Here is a 14,414-nt window from a genome sequence, read left to right as displayed (position 1 = left end):
CTCTGCCTGCAGCCTAGCAGGGAGGGGTGGCTGCCTCCTCTCCTTCTCCTCCCCTCGCTGTCTGTCCCCCTCTCCGCTTTCATTATGGTGGGGGATGCGGCGGGGGAGACCCCTCACGATGCTCCCACTGCCCCTCCTCCACCTGCCCCCACGTCCACTGCCCAAGCCTCTACCTCGACCGCCGCTGCCGATCCACCTACCACCACCCCTGTTGGGACACCGCCGGCAGCAAGTACCGGGGAGACCTCTGCTGCTGCCACGTCCCTCGCCCCTTCTGATTCAGGAGGAGCCCCCCCCAGTCAGTGGGAAGGGTCGGGGTGGGAAGAAGGATAAGGGCCCCGCTAGAAAGGCCAGGCCCTCCATGGCGGAGACTGCTCCCTCTGCCACGGCCCCACTACCAGCTGCGGCATCCCTCCCCGCTATTCCCTCCACCAGCTCCGCGGGTGTCCCTCCACCAGCCCCCAGGGCATACGCCCAGGTGGCAGTGGCCCCCCCACCTGCCACTGCTCCTCCAACTGCCACTTCCGCTACCATCTACAGCGGCCGGGGCCCCTTTCCCACCTTGACCGGGAAGCACTGCATCCGTTGCCTCCTCGTGCCTGCCTCGCCCCATGTGGAGACTGACGTGCGGGCATTGGCGAGGGTGGTGGGGCCCATGGCCATCATGGCGGCCTCCAAAATGCCTTCTTCCTGGCATCAGAGGCCGCCGCCCAGGAGGCGGCAGAGACGGGCCTGGTGGTGGGGGGCGTGTTCGTCCCTCTGGAGCCACTGGAAGACCTGGGGGTCCACTTAATCCTGACCTCCATCCCTCCCTTCCTGCCCAATGCCGCCCTGTTGCCGCCCTGTTGCCCGCCCTTTCTGCCCTGGGGCGCCCCATCTCCCGTCATCAGCCCTCTCCCCTTGGGCTGCAAGGACCCCGCCCTCCGTCACGTCCTCTCGTCGTTCCGCCGGCAAGTGCAGCTTCAACTGCCGCCGGCGGCGCGTGGCGGGGGCGCGCTCGAGGGTCCTTTCTGGTCCCCTACCAGGGGCCCACTACCGGGGTGCATTATTCGACGGGGGAGGCCCGGTGCTACCTCTGCCGGGCGATGGGGCACATCCGGAGGGATTGCCCCTTGGCCCAGCACGGAGCAGCGTCCGGGACCCCCGAGCCCCGGCACAGTGCCGGCCCTGTCATCACCGGCACCCCTGGCTGCCTGGCACCCGAAGCTGCCCCTCCTCCTCCTTCTCGGTCCATCACTGTGGAGGAGGGTGCAGCGGGGATACCGCTGGACGTGGGAGAGGACTCGTCCCAGGGGGAATCCTCCCTCGCTTCTGCTGTCCCACCGCTGCCTCTCCGAGTCCCTGAGCCATTGCCATTGCCCCCCGACTCGACCCCTGTTAGCCAGCCCCTGGATGATGCCGTGGAGGGCTGGTCCTCAGTGCAGGAGAAGCAGGGCAAGCAGAAGGTTCGGATTTGGAGGCCCCCCGGAAGAGCAGGAAGGGGGGCACTGGTGACGAGCCTTCCACCTTGCCCCCTGATGACTCCCGTTCTATGGTGCCGGCTGGGGACATCGTGGCAGCACCGGAAGGTAACGCCGCCCCTCCTCCGGGGTCCATCCCCGTGGAAGCCCCTGAGGGAGCCTCTCTCACCCCCTTCCCACTCAAAGCCTCTGTGAGTGCTGACGTGGGTATCACCTCAGGTGCTAGTGGGAAGGGCCCTGGGGTGGTGGCTGGTGATCTCCCTTCCATCTACGAGGAGATTGAGGCCCTGGGTCTGACCCCGGTCATGCAGGGAGAGGACGACCCTCTGCTAGCAGGCCTCGATCTGGGCGACCTCACCACGGTCCCCCTGTCCCTGAGTTCCCTTCCTCTAACCACTGCTTCTGCTCCCACCTCTGGGGGTCCCCTGGATTCTTCCATCAACCCAGGTGTGGGTGGCACCCTGTTGATGGCCGCCGAGCCCCTTGGTGTGACGGCCGGTGCCCCGCTGCCGAGACCCGGTTCCCAGTGGGTGTCCCTCTTGAGTGTGGAGGACCCGCCCTTCTTCCTAGGCGGGGACCCCATTGATGAACATCTATCTGTGGACGCTGAGGCTGCCACACGTGCCACAGTGGCTGAGCCCGACATCGTTAGGGGTCCCTTTCGGATCACCACCTTGCCACCGTGATGGCCTCTCTCTGCGCGGAGAGGCCGGGGCCGGCTTATTGGCACTTTAATAATAGTTTGCTGGAGGATGTGGGCTTCGTGGTGTCCTTCTGGGAATTCTGGCTGGCCTGGCGAGGGCAGAGGCGTGCCTTTCCCTCAGCGTGGCGGTGGTGGAATCCGGGGAAGTTGCGCGCCCGGCTCTTCTGCCGTGACTACACCTAGGGCGCCAGCTGACGGAGGGATGCGGCGATAGGGCAGTTGGAGCGGGAGGTCTTGGAGCTGGAGAGGCGTCTGGCTGCCAGCCCCGAGGATCCATCCCTCTGCGGAGCGTGCCAGGAGAAGCGAGAGGAGCTCCGGGCCCTTGAAGACCATCAGGCCCTGGGTTCTTTTGTTCAATCCCACAAGAAGCGGCTCCCACTTCTTCTATGCCCTAGAGAAAAGGAGGGGGGCCAAGAAACACGTCACCTGTCTCCTGGCGGAGGACGGCACTCCCCTCACGGATTCGGCAGAGATGTGCGAGAGGGCCAGGGCCTTCTATGCGACTCTCTTCTCCCTGGATCCGACCGATCCTAATGCTTGCAGAGTGCTGTGGGACGGACTCCTGATGGTCAGCACGGGCGACCGGGACCAGCTGGAGCTGCCTCTCACTCTGGCCAAGTTCTCGGAAGCCCTCTGTCGCATGCCCACCAATAAATCTCTGGGCATGGACGGGCTGACCATGGAGTTCTACCGCATGTTCTGGGATGTCCTCGGCCTGGTCACCGTCTGGGCTGAGTCTTTGCAGAGTGGGGTCCTCCCTCTCTCGTGCAGGCGGGCCGTGCTTGCCTTACTGCCGAAGAAGGGGGACCTCCGCGACTTACGGAATTGGCGTCCCGTCTCGCTCCTCAGCACAGACTACAAAATCGTTGCGAAGGCGATCTCAATGCGGCTAGGGTCCGTGCTGGTGGACGTGGTCCATCCAGACCAGACCTACACCGTCCTGGGCCGCACGATCTTTGATAACTTGTATCTGGTCTGGGACCTTCTGGAATTAGGGTGTAGGGATGGTCTGTCATTCGCCCTCTTGTCCCTGGATCAGGAGAAGGCATTTGACAGGGCGGATCACGGGTATCTCCTGAGCACTCTGCGAGCATTTGGCTTCGGTTTTCTCTAGGTGCTGTACGCTTCTGCGGAGTGTCTGGTCAGGCTCAACTGGACCCTGACCGAGCCGGTCAGCTTCGGGCGGGGAGTGCGGCAGGGGTGCCCCCTCTCGGGCCAGCTGTACGCCCTGGCGATCGAGCCCTTCCTCTGTCTCCTCCGCGCCTCCTCTGCAGAAGTTGACGGGCGGGGTTGGTTGCTTGGCGAACTGGAGCTGCGGCTTGGTCCTGTCAGCATACACTGACGATGTTTGCTCCTCGTGGGCAGGACCAGGACGACTTGCCGCATAGGCGGTGGAGGCTTGCCAGGTTCTGCCATTTACTCAGCGGCCTCAGCTCCGTCGGGTCAACTGGTCAAGAGCTCTGGCCTGGTGTCGGGGAAGGTGGCAGGCGAGCTCCCTCCAGCCGCACACTTCAGGCCATCCGGTGGAGCGTGGTGGGTCCATGCCTCTATCTGTCTTTACTTCTGGAGAAACTGGCCAGAAAATGGTTTGGACTGGCAGTGGTGACGGAAGCAGCTCCGGAAATGGACAGGACTACTCCGGTGCCTCTTTCCTCGGGGAAGGGCACTTGGTGCTTAATCAACTGGTCTGCGTGTCCATGCCCTGGTACTGGGCTCAAGCACCCTGGTCCCAGCCCCGGATTTCCACTGGCCCTCCTCTGGGATGGTGTAATTTCTGGAGTTCTTTTGGCTAGGACGCACTGCGGGTCTCTCCAGGGTCTCCAACCTGCCCCTGGATGCAGGGCAGGGCCTGAAGTGCCTACGGCACTCAGGGTCCATGTCTTCCACTTCCAGGCCCTGCAGAGGCTCCTGTATGGTGCAGCATAGTCCAGTGTGGGAGCGTAGATTGGTGCACGCCTTCCGCTGTGCTTCCAAGGGCCTCCGATGACGACCGGCAGGCTAGCTTCCTTTACATCCATCCCAGAGGTCTTTCTCGAGGCCTCTCGGGCTGCCGGTCTTCTACCAAGGGACCTCCTCCGTGACCTGGAAGCTCTTTTCAACAACGGTCCGTGGCGGCCATCATGTTGGGAGCCGACACTCCTCGCGAGGAAAGCCCCTGCTACACATCCCCAGCGTGCAGGTGGTGGAGTCCCCTGCGGTGCTCCAGAGGCTGGTCTTGGTGGGAGTCACCAGGGTCGGAGACTGGCTGGATCCCCTGACGCTCGCTCAGCACATGGGGCTCTCCAAACCTCATACTCCCCGGCACGTACTTCAGGAGGTGAAGGCCACTTTACCGCCTGCTGCTTGGGCTTACCTCAATCGGGTCCTGCGAGAGGGCATGCCCTGCCCACCCTTCATCCCAGGCCCCGTGGACATTTTTATAGGGCCCCTGCCCCGTGGACCCAATCGGCCCCCTCACCATTTCACTGCGAGCCGGCTGCATGATCTGCAGCCGGTTCTGTTCCAGGCCGCGCCATGGAAACATCTGTACACGCTCGTGCTCCACACCCTTCACTACCTCACCCTCGCATCCCGCCCCAATACCAAATGGCGGGACCTCCTGCCACCTCTCAAGAGTGAGAAGCGCCGGTGGGCCAGCTTGTACTCTGCCCTGGTCCCGAGGCCCGCCGGGGATGTCAGTTGGTGGCTCCTTCACGAGGCCGTAAGCACGGGCATGTACTTAGCACGGTTCACCCCTGTCCCCAACACCTGCCCTTTTTGTGGTGTGACAGAGACCCTGGTGCACATTTATTTGGAGTGTGCCAGGTTGCAATCCCTTTTCCGGCTCTTCTTGAATATCTTATTGCGTTTTTGGTTGCACTTTTCCCCTCACCTTTTTATCTATGCACTCCCTATCCATGGCCCCACAAAGTCGCGGGATCTCCTTATCAACCTCCTCTTGGCCCTGGTCAAACTAGCCATCTACAGCACCAGGGAGAGGAGGTTGGCCGATGGGATTTCCTGCGACTGTAGGGCCTATTTCTGCTCCTCCCTCTGTTCACGCATCCGGGTAGAGTTCCTCTGGGTGGCGTCCACTGGCTCCCTTGACGCTTTTGAGAAGCAGTGGGTGTTGTCTGGGGTTCTCTGCTTGGTGTCCCCATCGGGTTCCCTTCGTTTAGCCCTATGACCTCACGCCCAATCCTGTTTTTTCATTAGTTGTCCCCCGTACTTATTTGGTGTCACGGACCTGTGGATCCTCCCCTTAGCCTGGGGGGAGGTCCTTTAGAAGTGGGCGGGCTTTGCCCGCCCACCTCCTGGATATCAATAGGACCAGACTCCTGTACCCCACTGGTTTGGGTCTGTCACAATGGATACAGTTATACTGGTATAAAGCTGCCTTTTACCAGTACAGCTTATTCTCCTTCCCATACAGGCATAAGCAACACCAGTAAGAGGGCTTGTCTGCACATGGACTCTTTCAGGAATAGCTATGCCTGCCTGCATAGCTGCTCAAATTATTCATTGTATGTAAATTTGCTGCCAGATGGAGCCCTTTTTTCTATAGAGAAATGAGTCACAGCCTGTGATTCTTGCTGGAGTGGGAGGGTCTGATGAGATACAAACACCCCACAGCAGGCAAGAAGAGCAGCTGTGGACTCAGACAGCCCTGCCCCATGCACCTATGACTGATGCCAGGTTTGGAGGAGGTGCTTTACCAGGGAGAAGCCCAGTTCAGAGGACCCCTAGCTCTCGGAGAGCATCAGGCCTCTACCCCTCAGCTCCCAGCAGGAAGCCTAGCTGCTGTCAGGCTCCTGCACACAGTGGGTGCAGTACGATGGCCGGGTCCCTGGTGGTGCTGGGCTCTATTGCTGTTAGTTTGGTTTTCATGCTTTGCTGTGGCCATAGGTGCTGAACTGGGAAGGGGGGGCTGCCCTACCCCCTGGCTTGAAGGGGGGGGGGATTTTGGGGATTGGTCCTGCTTTGAGCAGGGGATTGGACTAGATACCTCCTGAGGTCCCTTCCAACCCTGATATTCTGTGAGTTCACTGATATCAGCGCAGAATGGTCAGGGAAAGTACATGACGCACACATCTTCAGGAACACGGGCCTGTACAGAAAATTACAAGCATGGACTTTCCTTCCAGACCAGAAGATTCCGATGGGAGATGTTGAAATGCCCATAATGATCCTGGGGGACCGAGCATACCCCTTACTCCCATGGCTTATGAAGCGTTACAAAGGAAACCTGGGCAGTATCAAGGAGTGCTTCAACAGGAGGCTGAGCAGCTTCAAAATGATCATAGAATATGTCTTTGGCAGATTAAAAGCATGCTAGTGCTGCCTTTATGGCAGATTAGACCTAAATGAAGAAAATATTCCTATGGTCATAGCAGCCTGCATACCTGTCACCTCTGTTCTTGGGCAGGACCAGCTCTAGGCACCAGCAAAGCAAGCATGCTTGGGGAGGCACATTTCCAGGGGCGGCATTCCAGCCATCCTTTTTTGTGGTGGGGCAGTTGCACTCTCGGAGCTGCGCCAGTTAGATGGGGCGAGGGCGCTGCGCCCCCGACCACAGCAGGAAGGGGAAGCCCCAGCCCCAGGAAGCTGAGCTGCTAAGACCCAGCCGCTACCTGGGGAGGAGAGGGCGAGTCCTGCCGGGGAGCTGGGGCTGCGCCACCTCATCTGCGCACTGCCTGCTGCACTGCCATCTCTTATATCGGGGCTTCTCTGCACGGCCGGGCTAGGGAGGAGGTAAAGCCCATGCAGGTGCTGGAAGAAGGTGACATCACACCCTCCACTTCCAGCGCTGCCTGCAAGCTCCAGCCCCACCTGGGGTGGCAAACTTTTTGCTTGGGGCAGCAAAAAACCTAGAGCCGGCCCTGTTCTTGGGGAACCAGGACGCAGTATACAGCCTGTCTGGCTCATGAAAGACCTTCCCCCCCTAAGCCTCCGCTTGAACCAAAAGCAATCAGAAGAAAGACTTACAAAAAGCAATGAAAATGTAATGGGAGACACATCTAAACCCCTGGGACAAGGGTGACAGGATTAAGAAAACTCACCTAGCCTCATTTGCATCGAAGATGGAACAGGGAGGCATCTCTGTTAGCGTACAGAATGGAGAACAGAGATTCCAAGGCAAGAGCCGTACAAAACTCTGGAACCAGAAAAGCAGGGAAGCATTGCATGAGGGAGGATCTCTGCTCCAGATGTTAATGAACCCACGCCTGCACACACCCAGCTCGGTAGTTATCAGACCAATTCTAGTATTAAATTCTCTATTGGTATCCAAAATAGTGAAGCTCCCTAATCGCATTATGAGTTCCCTCCAAGGAACATAGCCAGGAATGATCAGTTCCTATTGCCTAGACTGAACAAATCAACTGTTGTATACTCCCTTGGGCCATCAGTTTACACATAAACAAATCTAGTGTTCTTCCTTGAACCATTATTGTTTCCCTACAAAAACTTCTACCCATGCTCAAGTAAGTGTTCTGATGCCTGGATCCAAAATTTGCATCCATTCTATTGGGACTTCATCTTCTCCTGACTGATCGTGCTGGGGGGTTCTGTCTGTCTCTAACACTCTAGACCCTCAGCTACCACCACCACCTGGGACCCCTAATCGATTCAAACTTCATGGAGTGGTAAGAATCCATCTCTCTCTCCCTCTCTCTCGGTATAGCCTTCTGACCCTGACTTGTGTGATCAGTTATAGTTTTTTAATCCGACTTTTATAATTAAATTTGAGTTAGATTTAATATAAAACTGTTTTTGTTTGTTTGGCTCCCCTATGATTATTACCTGGCAATAAATAACTTTCACAGTTAAGCTGGTTGCTTCTCTCTCTCTCCACCTTGTGGGTTTTTTTGACTTTCTCATTCGCTCTGCAGCCATGCTCCTCATACCTAAGCTAAAAGATCCCTGCAGGCCCAAAAATCCTGTGGGGTTTGCTCATCAAGTGGGTTACTACCAGAACTGTAATGTGAAAGTAGGGATAGGGACATGCTGAACTTGGGACATGAGGGTCGCAGCTTGGAAATGCTGCTCAACCCACCTTACTGAGTCCAGGGACATATAAGGAGTCAGCTTGGGAGTGCTGATTAACCTGGTACTCTCAGACACACTCAGTTAATGCGTGTGTACTTTTCTGATTCTGGGGCTGGAAGTACCCAGCCATGGGGAACCTAGGTCCTGCAGGATAGCTCCAGTGGGAGGGAACTTGTAGCAGGGAGAAGTAGAGTTCCGTATGAGAACACAAGCGACACAAGCAGTACATTGATACGCCGAAGAATAACCCTAATAAATGAGCATACCCCAAAGTAATGGGCAAAACTGGTAACAGTGGGCAGAAAAAAAACAAGTTATAAGTGTGTTGGGGAGCCCTGTTTTAACATACATACCTTGCAAGATTAAACCATGCTTTCCTAATATGATTAAAACATGTTTTTTTTTTTTCCTTTTTAAACAGGGAAAAAAGAAAATGTAAGGTGCTTGGGCTATCACTCTGTATCATGGTTATTTTTGTATAATAGACAAGGCCATAGATGTCAGTTGCCTTCTATCAAGCTTCTATCCACATAAGGGAAATGTACCAGGTCAAGTATGTGCTTAGAACATGGTCGATCTTAACAGCATTGGGCACCAATCCCTATAATCCCATTTTTTGCCTTAGAGTCTGCTTAACTGGAAGGGAGGAAAGGGCTTTTTCAACTAAGTTATGATAGAGCTATGTGACATCTGGTAGAGGCTGAGCCCAGATAGATTGTATCCTACTCATTTCTCCTCTTGAAAGGTAATGTTTTAAATCTATGTTTTGCATGTCTGCTCCCTAAGCTCACTTTTCACACACTGTCTACACTAAGGCTATGTCTACACTAGCACACAACTACTGGCTTATGCCTATGCAAGCCAAAGCCAGCCAGAGAGTCCCCATTTGCTCAGCTGGACATGTGTATAACTGCATCCACACTGCTGTTCTGGATATACAAGTTTAGCACTACCATTTCAGAGATCATACCCTAGCATTGTTTGCATCACATAGAGCCACTCTGAGAGCGGTTTGTAGTGTGCTGACTGCACTTAGGATGGAAGAAGCCCATGCACTGCTACAGACTAGGGACCAAGTGGCTAGGCAGCAGTTCTGCAGAAAAGGACCTAGGGGTTACAGTGGACGAGAAGTTGGATATGAGTCAACACTGTGCCCTTATTGCTAAGAAGGCTAACAGCATTTTGGGCTGTATAAATAGAGGCTTTGCCAGCAGATCAAGGGATGTGATCATTCCCCTCTATTCGACATTGGTGAGGCCTCATCTGGAGTACTGTGTCCAGTTTTGGGCCCCACACTACAAGAAGGATGTGGAAAAATTGGAGAGTCCAGCAAAGGGCAAGAAAAATGATTAGGGGACTGCAGCACATGACTTATGAGGAGAGGCTGAGGGAACTGGGATTGCTTAGTCTGCAGAAGAAAAGAATGAGGGGGGATTTGAAAGCTGCTTTCAACTCCCTGAAAGGGAGTTCCAAAGAGGATGGATCTGGACTGTTCTCAGTGATAGCAGATGACAGAATAAGGAGTAATGGTCTCAAGTTGCAGTGGGGGAGGTTCAGGTTGGATATTAGGAAAAACACTTTTTCACTAGGAGGGTGGTGAAGCACTGGAATGGGTTACCTAGGAAGCTGGTGGTGGTTTTTTCCTTAGAGGTTTTCAAGGTCAGGCTTGACAAAGCCCTGGCTGGGATGATTTAGTTGGGAACTGATCCTGCTTTGAGCAGAGGGTTGGACTGGATGACCTTCTGAGGTCCCTTCCAACTCTGATATTCTATGTTGCAATCCTTCCTGGACTCATGTGCAGAACACATTTGTGTCCCTGCTTCACACGTGCCAATGGCACTTCCAGATCATGTCACCAATCACTTCTGTCCCTGCAAAACTGGGTCAAACGCACCAAACAAACAGGCTGGTGAGAAACATGTAACAGCATTTTTAGGAAATTCAACTGTTTAGCATGTAACAATGTGAGAGATGGAGTGAGATGGGGGAGGTTAGGGCTGGACAACCTATTACTATTTCCAAGTAAGTGAATGGAAAAAGGATGCGGCTTTCCAGTTCAGTGGTAGGGATCTCTGAAGCTATGCCAGGTTGATTTTTATGAGAATGGTCATCACACAACATATCAGTGAATGGATGGGTTTGGTGAATTAGCAATGTGGCCCTATCAGATTTGCACTCCAGGTGAACCTGAAGGACTATCTTGAGTTCATGCTGCATGAAAAATTTGCTAGAATAAACTTCCACGATTGAGAGAAAGTAATAACGGAAACTGACAAAATCCTGAGCTAGGGTAGAGAGCTTTGATCCAAGAGGAGATTTGAACCACCCTGCCTCTGGCTGTCCCTGGGAGCCCTGCCTGTGTGATTGCCTGCCAGCTGTGAAAAGATGGAGGGAGAGATGCTGCAGTGTTATTAATGTAACCCTTCTGCTAGTTGGAGTTGGCAGCAGCAAGGGCCAGGTTCAATATCTAGGGGTTCCTTTTCAACAATACAACACAAAACCGACTTGAGCCCCACCCTCCCAGTGACCTGGGACAATTAGAGGCACCCAGGACATGGTGTGTAAGAGGCAATAAAACTTTTATTAAAAGGAGGGAAGTAACGTTATTAATTTTGGGAAACACCGCAAACAGGGCTCATTGAAGGACATAAATCCACACTGTGTAGAGGCCAAACATAGGAGTTCATTACACACAGTGCTGGTGGAGTGTCACCTAGCTTATTAGGCTCGAAGACACTGTCAATCAATTGATTACAATAGAATATATAGATTTTCCATGGAGGAAAGTGACGGGGTAGGCAGTTCTACACCCTGGGTTAGGTTTTGCAGCAAAACAAGATAGCACATTAGCCTATGGTTAACAGGTTACATAATGTCTCCGCCCATCGTCTCAAGTTAGCAAGTTAACATTTAATTAACACTTTGATAAAATGTTATTAGTATAAAATATATATGATGAATTCTGATTTGGGGTCCATAGGAATGGAGCAACTCCTCTGATTGTCCACCAGGTACATTCCTACGGGTTAATGCAAAGAAACAGTGAAAGTATATGACAATAACAATTGTCCCCTTTATGTCTTAAGGCAGGCACTGGTCCCTGGGAAGGGAGGGGGAAGGATGCCATATCTTATACTGACATGTGCCAACTTCTCATAAACTCAAGGTTGGATCTGTGGGAAGAACGTTCCCTACAGAAGAGACTGACACAGTAGGAACAGGGATCCTTTGTTCAATCTGCAGCTCTGAACAAGACACAATTACTTAGTTCTTAGTTCCAACACCTGGCAATTTGCTGACCCGGCCTATTTTAGCAAAACAAGATTATTTGTTTACCCCAGCTTTCTCTTAACTAATCACTATTTGCTAGGCTTCTGGTCTCTTGACCAAACTCTGGACTTTGGGTCTGGAAAAGAGCTGGCACAATCCATATATCAGGTTGTTATATAAAATGCACATGGATTTTAACCCTTCACTCATAAACACAAATCATGTGCAAAAGACCCACCCCCAAGTAAGTTGGGCAGTGTCTTTTTCCCCTGAGGTTCTTAGGTTCACCAACCCAAAAGTCCCTTTAATGTACCTGTCCCTTCTCTGCACCTCACTCACAGTTGTTGTCCTTGAGCGGTGCAGAGCCAGAGTTCAGAGGTGCATCTGCAAAGTTCACCCCCTACTCTGGGTGGAGTAGGGGTAAGGAGGCACCTTACTCACTCCGCTGCTCGGGCACTCACTCACCACACCTCTCTGTGAGGCTCTGCTCTGGCCTTCTCTGCCAGCTGCCCTGCTGGCCATGCCTCTCTGCCAGCCGCCTTGCTGGCTGCTCACTGAGATGTCTTCAGGGCTCATCACTTAATACAGCTCTCAATGATTTCAGCTCTTAGAGGGGGAGCCTCACTGCTGGTGCACACTGGTCAGTTTCTTGCATCAGAAACACCATCCCAAAGCAGGTCTAATACTTAGACCTAGGTATTAGCAATTTCAGCTCTCAGCGTGTAACAAAACTTTCAACTGAGTCTGGGGATCAGCAATCCCATCACGCTGAGCACCTAGGCAGGGTGGGTGTGCCCATGCAAATGAGATCAGCTCCTGAAATCCTCTTCCACAGCTCATCACTTGATGTCAGGGGAGGGCTCATTCAGACTTTGCTTACACTGGGTTACCTTGAACCAAGGGCTGCACCAGATATCTCTCTCGCACACAACTTTAAAGCTATGCCGAACTGTTCTCTGTTCCCCCCAAGTCCAGACCATCCACCCCCTCCACTCTATGCAACTCCAGAAGAGAAAGGGAAACTCAGGAGAGAGACTGCGATTTCACAAAGTTATCTTGAGCTCAGGACTGCTCCAGAAACCTCTCTCTTAGACATTTGCAAAGGTATGGTGAACTGTACTGTATCTCTTCCCGTCCCTCCAAAACAGAACCTCCCACCCCTGGCTCCATGTTTCCTTGGGATGTTCCTTGACTGCCAGGTGGCTGTGAAATGGACAGAGGCAGAGGCATGTTGATTTTTACTTTATCAAATTTCTATCAAGTTGTAGTCTGCACCACAAGCCACACTCCTTGTAATCATACAGTAACTTAATGTTTACAATTTTTTCCCCTGGAGGTCCATTATAGGATAAGGAATAACAGGCTGGTTGGTGGGGGGAAAGTGGAGAAGGGTTGTATGGGGACAGGGTATGACAATGGCATGGCTTCACACATGTAATAAACTGTTTGTTATTAAGAAAAAATGGACTCTAGTCTACTTCCAAGCTCTCTCCATATCTTCTGAAGATTTTACATGCATGTTTATGTTCATGTCTCATATATACAGCTTGCTCAAACCTCCATATAGTGAAGTCAGCTTTCATCCAGGATGACGAAGCATAAGCATAGCTTTGCTATAACCAGAGCCAGACTTTAGAGATTGTGGCGTCAATTATATTCCTGTAGGGCCTCCACTTCCCTCTCCACTTAAGAACATAAGAACGGCCATATTGGGTCAGACCAAAGATCCATCTAGCCCAGTATCCTATCTTCCGACAGTGGCCAGTGCTATGTGCCCCACAGGGAATGAACAGAAGAGGTAATCATCAAGTGATCCATCCCCTGTCACCCATTCCCAGCTTCTGTCCAACAGAGGCTAGGGACACCATCCCTGTCCATCCTGGCTAATAGCCATGTATCCTTCATGAATTTATGTAGTTCTTTTTTGAACTCTGTTATAGTCTTGGCCTTCACAACATCCTCTGGCAAGGAGTTCCACAAGTTGACTGTGCAGTGTGTGAAAAAATACTTCCTTTAGTTTGTTTTAAACCTGCTGCCTATTCATTTCATTTCACTTCCTGCAGTAAAGGGAATTCCACAGGTGTCTTATAGATTCTAAGGCCATCTAGTCTGATTTCCTATACAGCACAGGCCATAGAACATCCCCACAATAATTCCTAGAGCAAACCTTTCAGAAAAACATCCAATCTCGATTTTAAAATTATCAGTGCTTGGTAAATTGTTCCAATAATTACTTTCACCGTTACAAATGTACACCTTAAATCAGACTGAATTTGTCTAGCTTCAAGTCCCAGCCATTCTATCTTTATATACACTTCTCTGTTACACTGAAGAGCCCATTATTAGATATTTGTTCCCCATGTAAGTACTTATAGACCATAATCAAGTCACTCCTTAACCTTCTCTTTGTTAAGCTAAATAGATTGAATTATGAGTTTATCACTTCGAGGCATGTTTTCTAATAGTTTAACCATTTCCTTCTCGCTCTTCTCTGAACCGTCTCCAATTATTAATATCCTTCCTGAATTGTGGGCAGCAGAACAGGACACAATATTTCAGCAGTGGTTGTACCAGTGCCAAATACAGAGGTAAAGTAACATCTCTGTTGCTACTCAAGATTCTCGTTTATGCATCCTAGGATTGCATTAACTCTTTTGGCCACAGGGTTGCACTAGAAGCTCATGTCCAGCTGATTATCTACCACAAGTCCCAAATTATTTTCAGAGGCCTGGTCTACACTATGAATTTAAACTGATTTTAACAGCGTTAAACCGATTTAACGCTGCACCCATTAACACAACGAGGCTCTTTATATCGATATAAAGGACTCTTTAAACCGGTTTCTGTACTCCTTCCCGACTAGAGGAGTAGCGCTGAAATTGGTACTACCATATCGGATTAGGGTTAGTGTGGCCGCAAATCGACGGTATTGGCCTCCGGGCGGTATCCCACAG

This window comes from Chelonoidis abingdonii, chromosome 23 (genome assembly GCF_003597395.2).
Source record: "Chelonoidis abingdonii isolate Lonesome George chromosome 23, CheloAbing_2.0, whole genome shotgun sequence".
NCBI lineage: Eukaryota > Metazoa > Chordata > Testudines > Testudinidae > Chelonoidis > Chelonoidis abingdonii.
The sequence above is the reverse complement of the archived record's forward strand: the minus strand, read 5'-3'. Positions refer to the sequence as shown.